Source organism: Plecotus auritus (genome assembly GCF_963455305.1).
Source record: "Plecotus auritus genome assembly, chromosome: 4".
Classification (NCBI taxonomy): Eukaryota; Metazoa; Chordata; class Mammalia; order Chiroptera; family Vespertilionidae; genus Plecotus; species Plecotus auritus.
Genome location: NC_137775.1, coordinates 53,216,970 through 53,222,903, shown reverse-complemented (window position 1 = coordinate 53,222,903; position 5,934 = coordinate 53,216,970). Strand labels below are relative to the sequence as shown.

The window sequence follows — 5,934 nt, the reverse complement described above, 5'->3', positions numbered from 1 at the left end:
AAATATCTCAATAAAAATTAATAAGTGTAATCACAACTAAATATTTTCAATGAATATAAAATATATTTAAAAAGTGTTCATCCATATATTTTGCATCACTGATAAACTGTGTAGTAATTCATAGTATATATCTATATGTATCAAATTTAAAATGTCAGCTCTTTTAGGAATCCAACAATAATTGGCATATATAAAAGATGCTCCATTCCTATGTTAAATGATTAAAAACAAAGTCAGAAATCCCTTTTATTTTGCCTCTAAAGCATATTTTATTCAATACATAATATCTGAAGGCTTTTTAATATTTGTTTCATTTGCTTTGCAAATAGAGTCTTCAGTGTGCATTGTTTATTTTAATAAAAGAAATATGTAAATTATGACCTCTGCTCTCTAGAAATTAACTTTCAAAGTTGCAGGAAATAAGCACACACATATTAATCATACAAGATTCTTGATTTTATGTTATGGTTATTTTTATTTTTTGTTTGTTGGTTCTTATAGTGAACAAGAACTTCATGTATAAAAAAAAGGAATTAAAAGAAAATTGGAGACATTTTTCAGAAAAATGAAACAGGTTCTAAGAAATGATTTTAAATCGAATTCAGTAGTGTTAGTTGGCTTAATGAAATGAGCATTGACATTAACAAAGAAAAGATAGATAAAAAATAAATGTACCAAAAATAAATGTCTAAAGAGACTTCAGAATTCTATTACTAGAATTACAAAATACTAGTAGTATATGTCCACTCTTTTTAAATCTCTATGAGATTACTCCTGTCTTGTTAAAGTTGTCCATTGCATCCACCTTCTGGGGCTTCCCTTTATATGACGAGAAAGACTATAGCATTCCAAGCAGGCAGCCAACCACAGGCTTGAGTCAACTTATGCCGCCTTAGAGTAAAAACTGAACTAATCCCTCTAAGTATGGTTAATCAAATATCAAAGCATCATTGTCATATCTCCATGCTTATGTAATAAAAGTTGAACTCCTTGCCTGAGCAGTGTGGCTCATGGGTTGAGTGTAAACCTATGAACCAGGAGGTCACACTAGGTTCTTGGTCAGGGCACATGCTCAGGTTGCTAGCTCAATCCTCAGTAAGGGGTGTGAAGGAAACAGCCAATCAATGGTTCTCTCTCATCATTGTGATTTCTCTCTCTCTCTCCCTCTCCCTTCTTCTCTGAAATCAATTATATATATATATTTAAAGTTGAACTCCTTAAGAAAACAACTGAAAATAACAAAGAACCTCATACTTAAATTCTACAGAATTTGGCTTTACACTGTGTATACATACCTATATATAATTGTGTTTCCATTTCATTATCTTTAATTACTATCATTTATTGCTTAAGTTAACCTTGGTTTTCTCCCAGGCTACGGTGGATTTAACTCACCCTAATTTTCATTAAGTGAGCCTCTACTAGTATAATGAATCCAGTATGCTTCAGTGTATCCAGTGAACTTGGTCTTAAAAGTCCTTGCTATAGGCTTCAATTCAACCTTTGATCTTGATCTGAAAAAGAAGACCATTAAATGTTTACAATCTCTTTGGTGAAGATCACATTTGTCCTTGGAATTACTCTGCTTTTCTCTACCTTCTCCTTTTCCAGTACATTGCAAAAGAATAAAGAAACAAAAGCCATATGGTAGCGTGGCAGCATTGTTGTTAAAAAATCGGATGCTTCCCTGCTACTAATGAACGTTTCCTATGAATTGATCTTGGGAGTTGAGTTTTCTGTTTTAGGAGCATTTTGTCAGATCTCTCTCTTCTTTCTTTCTCTATTAGAGAGAACTAGAGGTCCGGTGCACAAAATTGTTAAACTCGGGGGAGGGGAGGGGCTCAGCCCAGCCTGCATCCTCTCACAGTCTGGGAGCCCTCAGGGGACATCCTTAGTGTTGCTGCAGAGGCAAGAGAGGCTCCTGCCACCGCTGATGTGCTCACCAGCCATGAGCCCATCTTCTGGCTGAGCAGTGCTCCCCCTGTGGGAGCACACTGACCACCAGGGGGCAGCTCCTGTGTTGAGCTTCTGCCACCTGGTGGTCAGTGTCCATCATAGCAACCATTCATTCTTCTGTTCGGTCGATTTGCATAATAGCCTTTTATTATATAGGATGGCTACCTAATGGTTTTCTCCACCTAAAGTCTGTCCCTCTGTAAGTCACATAAATTTCTAGTCTGGCCTAGGAGTAAAATTCTTTTCTAATATAAAAATATAAAGTTATGGAAATTCACTTTAAACTATAACTTTTAAAAATCCATATCCACTAGGTATTAAACATTTTTATAATAGAAATAGAAAATAGTTTTTCCTTATACTCTCAAATTGATATTTTTAATAATTCTATAGCAAATTGATCCTTAAATGCAATTAGTCACACACACATAAATCTGCTTTTAAAAGACTTTATACACTCATTTTTCTACTTGAATTTCTCATAATAGATTATCATGCTTTATTACAACACTTTTACTTCCCATGTACTTTCAAGTCTATTATCTAATTTTATGTACAGCACTTCTGATAGGTAGGTATAGAAAGGTCATTTAATCCCCATTTTATAACCAAAAAAAGAAAAAGAGTATAGAGAAGCTAAATGACTTGCCCAAGGCCATGTACATCTTTGCTGTAATTCTGTACAAGAATGACTTTGGAAGAACCGGCACCAGTTCAGACAATGCTTAGTCTAATCCCCCAGCAGTTGAGACTGATGGAAAACTAAAAATAAGCTAAAACTAAATATTTTATAGAAAATTAACCCTGTAAGTTCATAATTTAATAAAAATGACTAGAGAAGATAAGTGCCTCTCTAAGCATTGTCTCTCATTTACAAACAAATGATTTAAGAGGAAACAACAACAATCTGTGGTTATAGCAGATACTGAGACAGCACAAAAAGATGACTAACAATGCAAAATAGTATTTGAACATCTTGGTCACATAAAACTGCATAATTGTCCTCTGCATATATATCATTAAAGTTATGTGATGCTTTTCTAGTATTTAATTTTAACAAAATTGAGTTTGTTTTCAACTAATAGTAAATCAAACATTTATGTTAATTTAGAGATAGCATGTTAATAACCCTTCACTATTTCATCTGTATTTCACTGTAAAGACAGAAAATAAAATAGGACCCATCTCTCTTTTTATACAGCATATTACCTGTATGCTTTATTTAAAAAACAAATAATAACAATTTTATTGCAGCTAAGAGATTAGATGTCAACTTTTTGCGTGTATCAAGATGCTGGTAAGAAATAGGTCCAGAGCTGGGTGGAGTTTACAAGGAGATGACTTACCCAGGGCTGGTTTCACAGGATGAAGTGGCTTAAGTAAAGGTTCAATAAAGATGAGAAAAAGAATCAGTAGTTACATAATATTTTTAAGTGAAATGTTTTAGTATTCTTGTTTACCTTGAGTGAGCATGAAACATGAATCAAATTTGGAAAAGCAAAGGAAATACAGTATGTGATAAGCATAGGATAAAGCTCTTCATTATTTTTAGGATGTCAAAATGCTTCTTGTTCCTCTTGCCACCTTTCAAAGCCCTATGGGAACTTTATAAGTAACAAAATTCAAAAAGGTTTAGATGGCAGGAAAATCTTGAAACTCATCAAAGCTATCACTAACTGCTGAACACTCTGAGTTTAATAATACTACTAAGTTAAATAAGAATCCCAGAAGATTTAAATTTGTTCATTCAAATATTTTGGTGTCATTAACCATTAGATGTTAATATCACTCTTCCAAAATTGGATATGGAGCTTGAAGTCTTTTTGGATTGGCCGAAACAAATAATCATATAGATAATTAAATATTAAAAATTGTGATTAGGCTATAGAGAAAAACTTCAAGTGCTAGAAAAACATAGGACATAGAAACTAATCTTGGCTGAGGAAACAGTAATTTTAGAGGCAAAGGGGAGAGAGGGATAAGGAAAGGCAGAGTGATCAAGAAAACTTTGCAGCAAAGGGAAAGCATATACACATGGCCTCTGTTTATAAGGGATCTGTGTTCGAATCGTTTGGAGAATCTTAAGAGATGAGTTTGGAAAGAGTTATAAGCAGGATGAGCAGCAGAGTCAGATTTCATGTTTAAAAATCACTCTGACATCTTTGTTTTCAGTGAGGGCACAAGTGTAAGTGAGGAGACTAGGTAGGTGCCTCTGGTAATAGTATACATGAGAGATGATGCTATTTTAAACTAGGAGAGGGGGTTAATCAAGAAGGATTGAAAGAATTCTTTTTCGTGTGTGTGTGGCATTTTGGAAGTGGTTGCCTGCTTCAGGATGAAGCTGAAGATCTCTTTCCCAGCCACTGGCTGCCAGAAACTCATTGAAGTGAATGATGAACACAAACTTCATACCTTTTATGAGAAGCGTATGGCCACAGAAGTTGCTGCTGATGCTCTGAGTGAAGAATGGAAGGCTTGTGTGTTTCCAATCAGTAGTGGGAATGACAAACAAGGGTTCCCCATGAATCCCAATGTCTTGACCTATGGCCATGTCACTCGCTGTTGAGTAAGGGGCATTCCTGTTATATCCAAGAAGCACTGGAGAGAAAAAGTACAGATCTCTTCGGGGTTGCATTGTGGATGCCAATCTAAGTGGTCATTGTAAAATTAGGAGGAAAATATATTCCTGGCCTCACTGATATTACTGTGCCTTGTGGTCTGGGGCCCAAAAGATCTAGCAGAATCCGCAAACTTTTCCATCTCTCTAGAGAAGATGTTGTCTGTCAATATGTTGTGAGAAAGCCCCTAAACAAAGAGGGTAATACATTTAGGACCTGAGATTCATTATCCTATTATTCCATGTGTCCTCCAACACAAACGTTGGCATATTGCTCTGAAGAAACAACTTTACTATGAAAAAGAAGAGGCCACAGAATCTGCTAAACTTTTGGCTAAGAGAATAAAGGAGGGCAAAGGAAAAAACCAGGAACAGATTGCCAAGAAATGAGGCTGTCCTCTCAGAGAGCTTCTACCTCTAAATCAGAGTCCAGTCAAGAATGAGATTTCCTAAGAATAACAAATAAATAAGAACAAACATAAAAAAGGATTGAAAGAAATTTATTTTTAATCTATATTGTATTTTTTTGACAAAACTGGCCTCATGAATAAAATTAAAATTTTCTTCCTGGAATACATGCAAAAAACAAACAAAAATTACAAAAAATTCCTAAAAATAAAAAAGAAATTTTAATTCAATAAAATTAGGAAAATGTGACATATATTTACTACAAATTTTGAAGTACTTACTTAGGATAGTATGAATATGGAATGATATATTTTTAAAATCATGGGTGCTTACTCCAAATTTTCATTTATAAGTAACTTTTCACTTCTATGTTCCTTTTTATACTAATTTTTATGTGGGATGGAGGCAAAAACTGATGTTAGAGCTGTGGATGAAAAGGAGCCACATGCTAACCTGACTAAATCAGGGTAGGTCTGCATGGCTGCCTTGCAAATGCAAAGACCTTTAGTAACCACAAGGGATGGTCTGAAATTAAAAGCTTTCAATTAAAAAGCAGTTTATAGTGGGTAGTCATGGACTAGGCCAGTATCTTCCCTGACAGAGATCAACTTCGATATTTACTGAGCCTATTTTCTTTTTGCATCTAAGGTAACATATCTGTGGAATGTCAGGGTAACTTATGACTTCTTTTTTCCCAGACCTTCTGGGGCACAGCAAATGGTGCCAGTGTGCAGACCACAAAATCCCTCATTGTTATTGTTAGTTGTTAATTGTTGGCTGTTTTTATCTAATCCCAGAGTTTTTTTCGCTTTGCTTTCTCCCACTCCCTAATCTATCACCAATGGATTTCATGTAACCCACTTACCTCTCTCCTCCTTTGATGGTAATTTATAAAAATAGGCGAAAGACCACCATTCTCAAGACCAGGGGTGGGCAAACCTTTTGACTGGAGG

General features: G+C 35.0%; 1 pseudogene across 1 annotated transcript; it reads left to right on the top strand.

Annotated features, from left to right (window-relative positions):
• Positions 1-4,291: 4,291 nt before the first annotated feature.
• Positions 4,292-4,994, top strand: LOC308247371 (small ribosomal subunit protein eS6-like; annotated as a pseudogene). Its single transcript has one exon. The product of its transcript is annotated as a small ribosomal subunit protein eS6-like (transcript).
• Positions 4,995-5,934: the final 940 nt, after the last annotated feature.